At 40.4% G+C, this 14,312-nt stretch overlaps 1 protein-coding gene across 6 annotated transcripts in view; it reads left to right on the forward strand.

Moving 5' to 3' along the window:
* LOC109419762 (trafficking kinesin-binding protein milt) overlaps positions 1–14,312 on the forward strand; it is a 278,035-nt gene that overhangs the window by 12,521 nt on the left and 251,202 nt on the right. The window lies entirely within an intron of this gene.

A 14,312-nucleotide genomic window follows, 5' to 3' on the forward strand; every position in this document is an offset into this window, starting at 1 on the left:
ATAAATAGATATACTGATGCAACATACATGATAGGGAAACTATGACGTCACCATGCGCGTAACTTCAACCTATTTGTTCCCTCAGCCGTAATAATGTCTTGCGCGCTTGCTCTGCACTACAGCCAGCGTGCATGACTTCGGAGCTGGGCGAAACCGCTGTAGTCACACGCATGGACGTTACAAGAAATTGTTCTTGATGCAAGTGATCACAATTATATCTTCGTATCTACCAAGTTGTACAGATTGCTTATGGCTTTCAAGTGGTGGAAAGTGTGGAACTCGCCATTACTTTGCGCCAAAGTTTATTAAAATGTTTCAAGCGTTTTTTGACATGTCTTAGGCTGACACAAATTTCGATTTACTCTTATGTCAGAACACCCCCCCCCCCCCCCATCCCTCGCAATTTTTTTTCAGAATTCAACATTTTGAGGGGGGAAATAAATGAATTATTCAAGAAATTTCAAAATTTTCAGATAAAATTAAAGTTTTTAGAAAATTTCCTAACAAAACCGATGAGTTTAGCGATTTTGCCTAATTGTTTGGGTATTTTTTCATCAAATTATTTATCAACAATATGGCTTTTTCGGTATCTCATTAGCATCTATCGTGAATTGTAACTAATGCTAATTCTTCCCCCTGTTGGGGTGACCCTCATAACAATTATTTACTACTAACTCTTCTAAAATCCTCGGAAGAATCCTTGAAGGAAGCCTTTGGAGAGTTTCTTGAGTTACACTTGAAGGAATTACTGCTGCAATCCTGCTGACGGAAAATTTAAAGAAAAATTTGGAAACATTTCGTATGGAATACTTGAAGAAATTTTTTAAAAAATCCATGTGAATATTCCAAAAAGAATCCTTGGGGGGATTCTGGAAGAATCCATGGAGCGATGCCTGAAGGAATTTCTGGAAGAATTTCTGAAGGAATTCTTGGAGCAGTTCCTGAAGGAATCCGTGGTGGAATTCCTCAGGAATCTTTGGAAGAGTTCCTAAAATGATCTTTAAAGGAGTTGCCACTGGAGACATTTCTAAAGTAAACTTGGGAGGAATTCCTGAATATGGGAAATTTTCAGAAAGAATTCTTGGTGGAACTTCTGAAGTTCCCTGAGGGATGTACTTAAAGGTATCGGGCGCAAGAATGTCTAAAGAAATTGGCATAACGTGTCAGCTTGGTGTTTACTGTTTAGTAACAATTCCGCAGTTATTAACCAAGAGCTTCCCGACTAGATGAACACAACAAGAATATATCATAATTATATCTTAATGTGATATAACTAACAAATTATGTTATAATTTTGTTATGACAGGGACTGTATTACTTTTTCAAACTAAATTATAACAAAATATATTATAATCTTTTGTAACTAATTTTGTTACAAATAAATCAGAACAAACTCTGTTATAACTTTGTTATTTCTGCAACTGAACAAAATGATCAGTTCAAAAAATAACATAATTATATAAGAATATTAAATAATTTTAAATTTAAACTATATTACAAAAAATAATAAATTTGATTATGTATTCGTTTTTTCCATTGCTTGTAGGGCAAAAGGTCGACGGATAGCAGTTAAAAGATCAAAAGATGCTTATAAGGAAACAGCTTTATTCTGTGTAATTGAAAAATTTAAGAAAAAAACATTCAATTGCTGTTGAGGAGCTGCAGTTGTGCTTGTTTTTTTTATTGCGTAGAATGTCGGATGCGTATCCGGCTACCCTCAAAACTGAAAAGTACTCATATTTTTCCAAATTTGAACCGATTTAAGTAAACTTCGACTCGTTTGAATAAGAAATCATTTTTTTTTATTGATTGGTTATGCGAATAGAACGGTTGGGTTACGCGTTATTCCCAAAAGTCAAAATTTTCTGAAGCATGTCCTTTTCTCTTTCAATGACCATTTTGTTTTTGTACATTGTCAGACACGAAGATGCACAAGAAAGTCAAGGAAGATCTTCTTCAGAAACCTCTGAGGAATTTCTGAGGGCAGTCTGTGAGTATTTTTAAAAGGCGTTTTTGATAAATATTTGATTGATTACTTGGAGAAATATTTGAAAGAAACATGAACGTATACCTGAATAAGGCATCATTAGGAGCGATTTGCAAATTTACGAGAAAAAATCCTTAGGAGAATTCCTGATGGGTTGGTTGAAGAAATTAGTTAAGAATTACTTGAACCAATCTTTTTTTTGAATCTACGGAGAAATTCTCAAGAGGGAAATGTATAAGAAACTAGCTGTCCCGGCAAACTTTGTATTGCCAAGCTGTGGTGGTTTGACAACTGTTGAGGTCATCGCAGCAACGCACTCTAGATTGACTTAATTTTGATCACTTTGAATTTGTTCCCGGCTAATTGTGTTATGTTTTTGTTATACCTTTCTGATCGGGACTATGGACTTAACCTGGGCTAACGCAGTCAAAAATATGAAGTGGCGGAACCAATCTTCGATCTTTGGAATAATAAACGGTTCTGAAGGACATTAAGTTTTCTCATTTTTCTACCGTTCTTCTCAAATGAACGACAGTTCAGTCATTCTTTCCAAATAACTAGTTCTTTTGAACCGTTCGCGAACGGTTAGCCTATCTCTAGACTAGCAGAAGTATGCCATTGACATAGACCAAGATATGCACACCTGCTAGTACAACTCTGAAAACACTGTTGATTGCCTTCAGTAAAAAAGTGACCGCTATCACCGATCCCTTGGGGACTCCGGTTTGCTCAGGGGAGTATTATTTTGAACGGCTTTTTCCTATGGCGAAAGGTGTTGTTGGTGAAGTACAGCTTGATGAAATGGTGGCAGTGTCCAGTTACGCTCCAATAGATGTGTTGTTGCAGGACCCCCGGTATCCAGGCCCTGTTGTAAGCCTTTGCCAGATCTAACGATGCCAATTCAACATGGTTTCCTCTCTCCATTACTACTTACTACTTTCAGTCCTGAAAGATTTCCATCCTGGGCGATTGTCAGCCATCGTCTTGACCTGTGGCCAGGTCAAATTTCTGTCGACTTGCTTGGTTTAGTTGTTGAGGCTGCGCCGCCATGAGCCTCTGAGTCTGCCTCTGCTGCGATGTCCTGCTGGGTTCCAGTCTAACGCTTGCTTGCGGATTTCGTTTCCGCCCCTGCGTAAAGTGTGGCCTACCCACCTCCACTTTCGCTCCCAAATTTCTGTCGCTATCGGCTTTTGATGACATCGACGATGTAGCTTCACGTTGGAGATCCAATTGTGAGGCCACCATGCACGAATTATATACCGCAGGCATCTATTGATGAAGACCTGCAGCCGTTGCGTGTTCTCCGCTGATACGCACCAGGTTTCACTGGCGTATAGCAGCACAGATTTCACGTTCGAGTTAAAAATTCGGATTTTGGTGCGTCGACCGATCTGATTGTTTTTCCATACATTTCTTAAACTCGCAAAAGCAGCCCTCACCCTGCACCTATGCCGATCTTGGTGCCAGTATGATATATCCAATATGGTGATATTGGAAGCTTTCAACATTCTCCACCGATTTCCCAGCTACCGTAAAGCTGGAAGGGTTGACCGTGTTTACATCCAACGATTTGGTCTTGTTGACGTTGATGGTAAGACCTGCCGCTGAGGAGCGATTGGCAAGATCATCGAGCTTGCTCTGCATATCAGAGCGCCGTTGAGCTAGGAGAGCAACGTCATCAGCCAGTTCGAAGTTGCCACAGCAATCCACGTTTGGCTCACGGTCAATCGCACCAACCAGGATCTCATCGATTACGACGAGGAACAGTAGCGGTGATAGTATCCTTGCCGTACGCAACGATCCGGATGGGATCGGACAAAACACCGTTGTGCAGTACTCTGTACGAAAATGCCCTGTACTGTGCTTAAATGAGGCCGATGATTTTCTCAGGGACACCCTTGCGCCTGAGGGCTTCCCACATGTTTCCGCGATAGATCGAAAGCTTTTTCATCAATAAACACCAGGTAGAGAGACTCTTGGAATCATTGATTTGCTCATTGATACGGAGCGTGACAAAATGGTCCACACAAGATCGTGCCCGTGCTGTAGTTTTCCCTACTCAAAACAAAGAATTGAAGTTCTATTTTTCTCTCATGTTTGTATTTTTGTTCAAAATTAATCCGCACGATATTTGAAAGAACGGAATCGATCAGTGCCGTAATCGCCTGTTTACAATTAGGATCAGGGTGTCTACTACCTGAAAAAACCTGGAAAACCGGGAATCCTCAGAGAATTTTATTTAACTGGGAAAAACCTGGAATACTCAGGGAAAATTCGCACCGATAAAAAATAAAAACATTTGGTCGTATGAATTACAAGTAGCGAATTTTGTTACTACTATAGGACTATAGGACTATAGATTGTACTATAGGACAGATCGGTGAAATACTAGATTTGTAATAATGAGCTGAATTTTAATATGGTGAGAATTTTACGTTTCTGCAATGAAATGGTGCAAAAATCGTTGGTATTATGATTCCTTGCCTAATTTGATGCTGTTTGAGTAAAACTTTGGGCAACAGTGTTGTTGTTTTCTCCATTTCTTGCAACATAAACAACATAGTTATCCAAAGTTTTGCTCAAACAGCATCAAATTAGGCAAGGAATCTAAGGGTATGCGGTATACCGAAAAGTTTCGCCAAATACACCTCGAAACGAAATTCCGCGGAATTCCACGGAATTCAACCAGGCGAAATTTATGATTTCAAATTTCGTTTCGTTTCGTCAAATTCTGAAAATTTCGCCTTCAAAAAATAGATTTTGACGAAATTAAACGGAATTCCGCGGAATGTCTAATAAATTTCGTAAACAAGTTCATTGTGTAAATGCCCTTTTTGAAATAGTTTAAATTTTTAGTGGAACTCTTGAAAGGGATTTACCATTACATCTGCATGACCATGGCTGGATGTACGGGGGGAGGGGGGTGGCCGGAAGTTGTTATTCGGGCTCCGGGCCCCCACATTTTAGGCCCCCCTACAAAGACCTTTTTTGGTTATTATACATCCACTTTATGTTTCATATTGCTCAAATACTGTTTGAAAACAGAGAAATTGTGGTATGCTCATCACCAAGGGACCTTCGCATCCACTTCGGGCCTCGGGCAATCCTTGATCCGGGCCTGTGTATGACGAAACGCTATTCACGGTTAAGCTCTTATTTCTTTCGTTAATAAGAAATCCCGTAGAAGTTTCTGTAGGGATAGGGTATCATAAAATAAATTCAATCATCTAGCATTTATTTTAAAGTTGTAGATTTCAAGCTTTCTCTAGCTTGATTGGTTAACATCTAGTAGTTGATGTTTCCACATCATATGCTTCATGTTTCTGATAAACAATCGATATTAGATCATCTCACAGAGCTACTAATTCTGGCACTGCAGTCTTGGAGAGTTAAATGAAATTTTTAGATAGGGTATCGCGCCACTTGGGCGGTGGCTTCTATATTCGTCTGTTTCCACTATAACTCAGTCAATTTTGAACCGATTGACTTGAAATGTTGTAGACACTATACCAATCTCACCACATTCCAAAAGTTGTGTCAATTGGTTCAAATTTGACTGAGTTATAGTGGAAAACAGACGAATATAGAAGCCACCGCCCAAGTGGCGCGATTCCCTATTTCCCAACGTTTCGACTCGTATTACAGTCTTCTTCAGGGGATAATTCTGGATTTTTTTTTTCGTTTGGGTTTGCATCGAACCAGGCACATCTAGTAAAGGTAACGATTGGTTTGAAGATTGTGGCTTATTTGTAGTTTGAGAATCCTATAGCATCATCACAATGATGCAACGCATTGGTGTGATCTTAAGCCATTGGAGTAATCTTATTCGGTTATTGGTGTAAATTTTGAAATTTTCAATATATGTTGCTAAAAATTAAAAAAAAAATATTTGAGATCATTTGGGCACTTTGCGTTCTAACTCAGTCAATTTTGAACCAAATGACTTGATTTTTTACGCAGTGAGATGTGCAAAATTCCAAGTAAATTGCTACAATATTGGCTGACTTACAGCTCAAAGTGATCAGAATCGGTCCAGAGCCCAAATGGTCCTCCACCCTTGTCACGCAAAGTTGGGTACCTATCTGAAATGTTTAGACATTTCAAATTATATTTGAACACCTCTAGTCATTCATTCTGCATAAGATGCATGCTAATAGGAATTCAATTGTTAGTTATGTGAGGAGATGTTTCCTAATTAAATCACCGAATTTGTGAGTAGTTCTATTTTTCATGTGTATGTTATTATTTTAGCATTTTAGCTTACCGAACACAAATCCAATGTCAGGTTTGATGTGAGAAACGGTACACTCTTAGAAAAAATCATGTAAATTTAAGTTTACTTGGATGCACATAAAAGGAGCGGTTCGTTTGACACAAATTTACGTCTTCTATCACAAATAAAGTCGAGCTAACAATCGCTAGAGCCGAAGCGAGAGATAAAACATATCAAAGTAAAATAATGAACTGGATTCGAACTCTGGCCCGCTGATTGAGAGGCAAGTACTATACCCCTCGGCTGTATCACCGAGTTGTGAGACAAATGATAAATGTAAAACTGTTTCTACCAATCTGGTCAGATGGGTTTGTTGACATCTTGTGCAACCAACTCGAACTTACATGATGGATGTAAAATTGAGTCAAATTTGTCATTCAGTCATGAAATGTTTACGTACGTTGATGGTTTACGTCACGTGTAAATTCCTTATTTTTTAAGAGTGTAGAAAAACGGCAGCCCCAGCAACAAACCTAATTGAGCTGTAGCAAATGAAGTCTTGAAGATGAGACTAAACGGAAACACCGCCAAGCCACCGCTAGAAAAAAAATGCAAACACGCAGCATCCATTTCCTGATCAATTTGATATATAAGTGCAAAATTCCGCGGAACTTTTTCGAAAATTTCGTTTCGCTTCGAAAAATACCGAGTGAATTCGGATTCCGTATCGATCTCACGAAACATTTTTGAATTTCGTTTCGTTTCGTACCGCATTGCATCAGAAATTTCACATATCGTTTCATTTCGTTTCGCTTTGAAAAAATCCCATACCGCATACCCTTAAAGGAATCATAATATCCACGCTTTTTGTACCATTTCATTGCAGAAACGGAGAATTGACCTTCTCACCATACTAAAATTCAGATCATTACTACAAATCTAGTACTACACCGAACGTGCCCCATTCAGATCTATTCAGAAATAAGGTCCACAGAGTTACTACATCGTGGGTGTGAATAAAAAAAATTTCGATTAAGTAGTGTTAGTGTATGGCCCATATAGCCGAGGCGGTAAACGCACGGGTATTCAGCATGACCATGCTGAGGGTGACGGGTTCGATTCCCGGTCGGTCCAGGATCTTTTCGTAAAGGAAATTTCCTTGACTTCCTTGGGCATAGAGTATCTTCGTGCCTGCCACACGATATACACATGCAAAATGGTCATTGGCAGAGGAAGCTCTCAGTTAATAACTGTGGAAGTGCTCATAGAACACTAAGCTGAGAAGCAGGCTTTGTCCCAGTGAGGACGTTACGCCAAGAAGAGAGAGAGAGAGAGAGTGTATCCATCTAGATAATCCATAATTTTTTTCCATAAATTCCGTCAGTTCTTTCTGGAATTCCTTTGGAAATGCCTCTTGAAATTTTTCCCAGGGTTTTTACAAGCCTCCTTCCGTATTTTTTCACGCCATTTGTCTTGATATTCCTTTTTGAATTCCTTCCGGAGATTCTTCCGAATTCTCAGTAGCAATTTTTTTCCAAGATTCGAACATTTCATTCCGCGATTCTTCCTTGAAAATCTTACAGGATTCTAGAAATCCGATCGAGTTCTTCTGTTTTTTTTACGGGGATCATACAGAATTTCTTCTAAAGGTTTTCCCTGTACTGCTACCAGAGTTCCCGTGGAGTTTCACCCAGATTTATCCCGAGATCTTCAGAAGAGTTTCTCTCAGGATATACCTTACATGTTGTCGCATAATTTCTGCTAGAGTTTCACTCGGGATTCCTCTTGAAGATTTTCAGCGAATCCTTCCTGTTTGCCTCTTGAGACCACACCAGGAGATCTTCCCGGGATTTCTCCCAGCGTTACTCCCTGGAGTTATTCCTGGGATTTCTACTAGAGCTCCTCCAAAGGGTTTTCACAAATTTTCTGTAGGATTTCCTTCCGGGATTTCTTCCAAAGTTTCTCCTGCGATTTCTTCAAGAAATTTCCGATAGCTTTCTTTCAGATTTTCTACAGAAGTTCCAGTTGGTATGTTTCCCAAAAGTTCCTGCAGAATTTGTTTTGAAGTTTTACTCGGGACTTCTCTCAGAAGATTCCTTACTGTGTTGATCATAGGATGTTTCTCAAAGTTCTCAAGAATTTATCCTGGAATTTCTCCCAAGATTTTTTGGAGAGCCTTCGGGGTTTTCTGTAGGGTTCCTGCTGGTATTTATCATGGAATTCTACCCGTGTTTTTATTTTTGAATATTTTTCAAGGTTTTTCCTTGTAGTTGATTACCTAATTAAGTAAAAACTCTGAAAACCTCTAAGAGAAATCCCAGGAGAAACTACGTGCGAAATTTCGCAAGGAAATCCACGAGAAATATCTCAAAACTATCTCTGGACGAAATCCCTGGAAAAACTGCAAAAATCTTGAAAGAAATTGTTGAAAAACTATCCCGAAACCACTAAGATAAATTCCTGAAAAAACTTTGTAAAATTTTGGAAAGATCTTCCGAAGGAATCCATCGAGAAACTCTGGAAGAAAGCCCGGGGTCATACTCTAGCACCGGTGAAACCCCTCGAAAAACTTGAAATCGTGAAAAATCTCGGAAGGAACTATTTATGGAAGCAAATACGTAAAAACGTCTGGATATACTTGGGAGAACTGGAGAATGCCAGAAAAAAAACCTTTGATAGTTTCAAGAAAAGATGCTGTGAGAAACTAGGAATGAATTTAAAGAAGGAATTCCGGAAAGATTTGAAGGCAAAATCATGGGTAGAATTTCGAAATCTCAACATTAACAAACCACCAGCACAGAGTACAAACATCCAAGTTCACTGTATATGATATTCAACGGTCATATGGTTTGTGGATTGAACTCCTGGAAGTTTGTTTTCCTGATTTTTTGGTTTATTTGGATGTCATCGTAGGTAGATTCATTGCAAAGTTCCGATGACCCTGGAGAGATCGGTTCTGCTTGTGCCTCTCACTGAGCAGAAACATAATTATTTAAACAATAAATAGAAAAAAATCTCTTTTGATTGACGGCTTTCAAAAGTTTAAATTTCAACTAAGTAAACAAACAAAGCCGTGGGTCCATCGCCAGCTTTTCAGGCGAATCCTCCCAACCACCCACTCCGCAGTACTTATGGGAGTGTCACTGAGTCGGAGGCCTCTTAAATAAGTGCTACATCAACATTTCCTTCCCCTATCCCAAGTTACGGTAAAGATGGGCGTGGCCGGGAATAATGACATTTGTGCTTTTGGAATTCTTGCATAAGATTGGAACAAAGTTAACTCCACGGCCTTGTTCCGAAAAGCAATCCGAGCAAGATTAGCAAAAGGTACATGAATGTTGTTAGTATCCAATCTACGAAGTATACCGTAACTACGCTAACGCTAACGCTATTTAGATGTCATCGTAGATGGAAATGTCAAAGCAAATTCTTGCAATTCACCCAAAAGAACTCTAGGAAAAATCAAGAAAAATTCCTTAACCGATTTTTGTCTTATATTCGAAAGAATTTTGTTAAAAAGTTTTTGAAAAAAAATTAGCGATTTGATGGAATCTCTTAGATAATAAATTTTGTGCTATTTTCCTTAAGTTTTTCACCTAAGTTTTGAGGATATTTCTGTATAGTTTTTAGGAAGCATAGACATTTTATAAAATTTGAGTCCATTTTTTAATTATGAACATTTACAATTTTTCGCCTGGAAAAACCTGTAAAACTCAAGGAATTTTGTTTTGTCTTATGAGTAGACACCTTGAGGATGACTTCGGGAGCGTACGATTACTAATGGTACTTTCTCTTCCCAGGAAGTGCATACAGAAGCAGCCCAGTATGTAATACAATATGCCGTGAGAATCAGTTCGGATTCACGATGACTGGCACAACTCCATCGCATTCTCAAGAGTCTCACCTGTAAGGCGGAGACAGATTAAATACAACTTCTGCTCGAGCTCGACCAGCTGAAAACATGCCAGTTTAAATCGAACATCAGTTCCATTAATTATTATTTGATTTCCACGGCTAGCCGGCGAGACGAACTTATGTACCAGCTTTCGTTCGATTGTTTCATCAGTCTAGCCTAGCCAGTAGCACACCACACACCTTCTTCGATGTTCGATTCCATTTATTTCTTTCTTCCACCACCGATTGAATCAACGTATTCGAGAGTGAATCATACCGAGAAATCTCTTAGCAACGGTGACGATGACGTCTCCATTGAATACGAAAAAAATACAGGTCGTGTCCTCCAATGCGCCGGTGTGGTGTGGCTTGGGACTTGACCCGGAAAGCGCGCCAGGACGAACGCACAAGGCTCGTGTTTTCTGTTCACACCCATCAATTTTCCTGTCATCAAAGCTTCTCTAAACGTTCCCGTGTGTATGGACAAAAACGCCTTCTTGCCGCCGCGCCGCGCCGGTTGCGTCCTCGTCGTTGTACGCAACCCTTGGTATTCATTCACATTGCTGTTGATGGGTGTGCAAGTTCGTTCTGGTAGCAAAATAAAAACTAAGGCGTGTTGTTTACCGTTGCGCTGAGCTGAACTTCACAAGACACAACGTTCATAAACGCTGAGCTATCAACAGAAGCACCACTTTGGAGATTTTGGTAGCTGGCCAAAACTGTTTTTGTTGCAGCACGCTTTTTGTTAAAATTTGCCAAAGTTTTTAGGCTTCTTACTAAACTTTAAAGGGGCCTATTTTTTTACTGATAGAAAATGTATTGTATGTTTATGTACTGTCTTGAAAAAAACAAAATTTGGAAGATTTTTTCATCGTTTTCTTTATTTCCAATTGGTTCACATACAAAATATGAAAACATGATGAATGATAATTGGAAACCCAAAATCTTGCCTTTAACCCTAGTCGTGCATTGGGGTCATTATGACCCCTAAACGTGCTCTAGATCAGCAACGTGAGCGCAAGCTAATGCACGAAGAAGGTTAAGGGAGACCACAATTCTTCTTTAAACATAAATGCAATCTTCAAAATTTTTGACCTCGTATCTTTCGACCTTTTAAACCTTTCAATATTGGGTCTCCAGTTAGCCTAGTGGTTAATGTTATGGAACGCCAATCCGGTCCACGCGGATTCAATTCCCGTTCCGGTTGGGAAAATTTTATCGACTCCCTGGGCATAGTGTATCATTGTGCTTGCCCCACAATATACAAATGCTTGCAATGGCAGGCACAGAAAGTTCTTCAATTAATAACTGTGGAAGTGCTCACGGAACACTAAGTTGGAGAGAGGCAAGCCAAGTTCCAGTGCGAATGTAGAGCCATAAGTAATAAGAAGAGGCATATTGTAATTATGGCCATCTCAATTCCCACAGTGCTAAGGTGTGCAAAACTACACTGAAATAAATTTTGTTGTCGTTTCCACCGAATCCATGGTAGAATTAAGAACTGTACCAACAATTTTCAACCGAATGCAAAATTCTGTTAATTGTACTGAAACATTGTTATTATTACCATGCGTGTATTACTGTTGACTAAAAACATTCTTGGTTCTACTATTTTGGCATTGTAATTTCGACCATGTAGACCTGAATGTTGCGCGTCTTAGATAAACATGGTCAAAAATACAATGTCAAAATAGTAACATCAAGAATCTTTTTAGTCAATGGTACTTCACGCATGGTAATATTGACAATGTTTCAGTACAATTAACAGAATTTTGCATTCGGTTGAAAATTGTTGGTACAGTTCTTAATTTTACCATGGATTCGGTGGAAACAACAACAAAATTTATTTCAGTGTATGTATGTACAACCGCTTCTAAGCGGTGGTCAGCAATACCTAGTGTGTATCTGATACCATTCAGCCAGCATAGCAGTGGTCAGCTGAGCGACGTTTATATCGCACCATTTTATATGTGCTGTTTGCTGCAGTCAACCTTCAAACGCTGCTGAAAGATATAGGCGAGACACCGCGACGAGACGGACATTAGAGGCGCGAACCCACGCGCACACAGTCATCGTAGTCGTACGGTGGTTTTTCAACGATCGCCAGAAGATACACCACGAGCCAAAGTCAGGTTCATCGATGAATTGCACTCTTTGGCACTAGTGGCTCAATGAGAGTATATTAGACTCTCATTGCTAGTGGCTATTAAACTGACTGACTAACACCCATTCGATATCGGATGGGTTGGTTTTCGGAATCGGATCGGAAGGGTGTGAAATACTAGCGGAAAAGATAAAGCCACGCGTTTGCTGGTGCTGCGCTGCGCTGGCTCGATCATCGCAGTTAATTAATAGTATGGTTGATAAGCCATCCATCCTACTACGCAAAAGTGCGGTGAATAGGTGTGGGGTGTTGTTTTCCGGTTGAGAGGAGTGGTGTGTTGAGAGTGGCGATCGATAATGACTGATTGTGCCGCACCAATCATCATCGTTGGAAGCGGTATTTTAGGCTAATACCTACGGGAAACAAAGCTTCGTATGCCGACGATTGCTGTAATCTGGCGTTGAGGTATTTGCTTAGATAAGACATGTTTTATGTGTGCTAGATAAACAGTCTTTTCTGTGTATCAAACTATTGGAAGTGAGTTAACAAGATCAAGGTCAATAATTGAGATTGTACAGAAATACAAACTCATCCTTACCTCATTTCTTTCCTTCTTTTGGCGTAACGTCCACACAGAGACAAAGCCTGCTTCTCGGCTTAATTGACTGAGAGCCTTCTCAGCAAACGACAATTTTGCATACGAATATCGTATGTCAAGTACGGACCTATGCCCATGTCCAATGTTCTCAAGGAATATTCCACTACGAAAAGTCCCTCGGCCGACCGAGAATTAAACCCGTCACCCTCAGCATATGGAGGAAAAATCTTCTAAAACAGTAAGGACCACTGATGCTAGCAAATTTTAATATATTTGATCCAAAACTCAATCTAACGTACCCACACAGCAAATAATATTGTAATATCTAGGCGCGTAATTTCCGCCGATTCACTTTTTGAACGTAATTTCACTTGGTTACATCGTTGCCGTGTGCAACATAGATGTCTCATGTTAGTAGGAATTTCCATAGAACATGGGACAACTATGCTCCACACGCTCCACAACTATATTCCAACAATAATTACACTTACCATATACGCCCTGATTGGCACCGGAATGTGTCAACATACCCGTTTCACCAGATATCTAGAAAGTAATAATTATGATAAAGCTCTTCTACCTTCTAACTTATCTTGCAAATCTTAAAATTTGTACTCAGCATTTCGGCATTCTTGCAACGTGCCCTGCCCACCGTATCCTTCCGGCTTTGGCCACCTTCTGGATGCTGGGTTCGCCGTAAAGTGCAGCGAGCTCGTGGTTCATCCTTCTCCGCCACACACCGTTTTCCTGCACACCGCCGAAGATCGTCCTTAGCACGCGTCGCTGGAAAACTCCGAGTGCTTGCAGGTCTCGTGTCCGTAAAGGATCGACCATTTGGTACGTGGGTGAATCTTTTTCGACCGCAGTTTCTTCTAGAGCCCGTAGTAAGCCCGACTTCCGCTGATGATGCGCCTGCGAATTTCACGACTCACGTTGTTGTCAGCCGTCAGTAAGGATCCGAGGTAGACGAATTCTTCCACCACCTCGAAAGCATCCCCGTCTATCGTAACATTACTACCCAGACGGATTCGGTCGTGTTCGGTTCCGCCTACCAGCATGTACTTTGTTTTTGAGGCATTCACCACCAGTCCGACCTTTGCTGCATCGCGTTTCAGGCTGGTGTACAGCTTTGCCACCGTTCCAAATATTCTGGTAATAATGTCCATGTCGTCCGCCCGCACGCACGCAAACTGACCGGATTTTGTGAAGATCGTTCCCGGGCCGTTGAGCCCGGCTCGTCGCATCACACCTTACAGAGCGATGTTCAAGAGTAGGCATGAGAGTCCATCCTTGTCGCAGTCCCCGGCGAGATTCGAATGAATTGGATAGTTCACCCGGAACCCTTATGCAGTTTTGCACACCGTCGTTGCTTTAATCAGTCTAGTCAGCCTCCCAGGATAACCGTTTTCGTCCATGATTCTCCATAGCCCTGCGCTGTCGATACTGTCGTATGCCGCCTTGAAGTCGATGAACAGGTATTCACGGCATTTCTGGAGGATTTGCCGTACGGTGAAGA

Source organism: Aedes albopictus, chromosome 2 (assembly GCF_035046485.1).
Source record: "Aedes albopictus strain Foshan chromosome 2, AalbF5, whole genome shotgun sequence".
Lineage (NCBI taxonomy): Eukaryota > Metazoa > Arthropoda > Insecta > Diptera > Culicidae > Aedes > Aedes albopictus.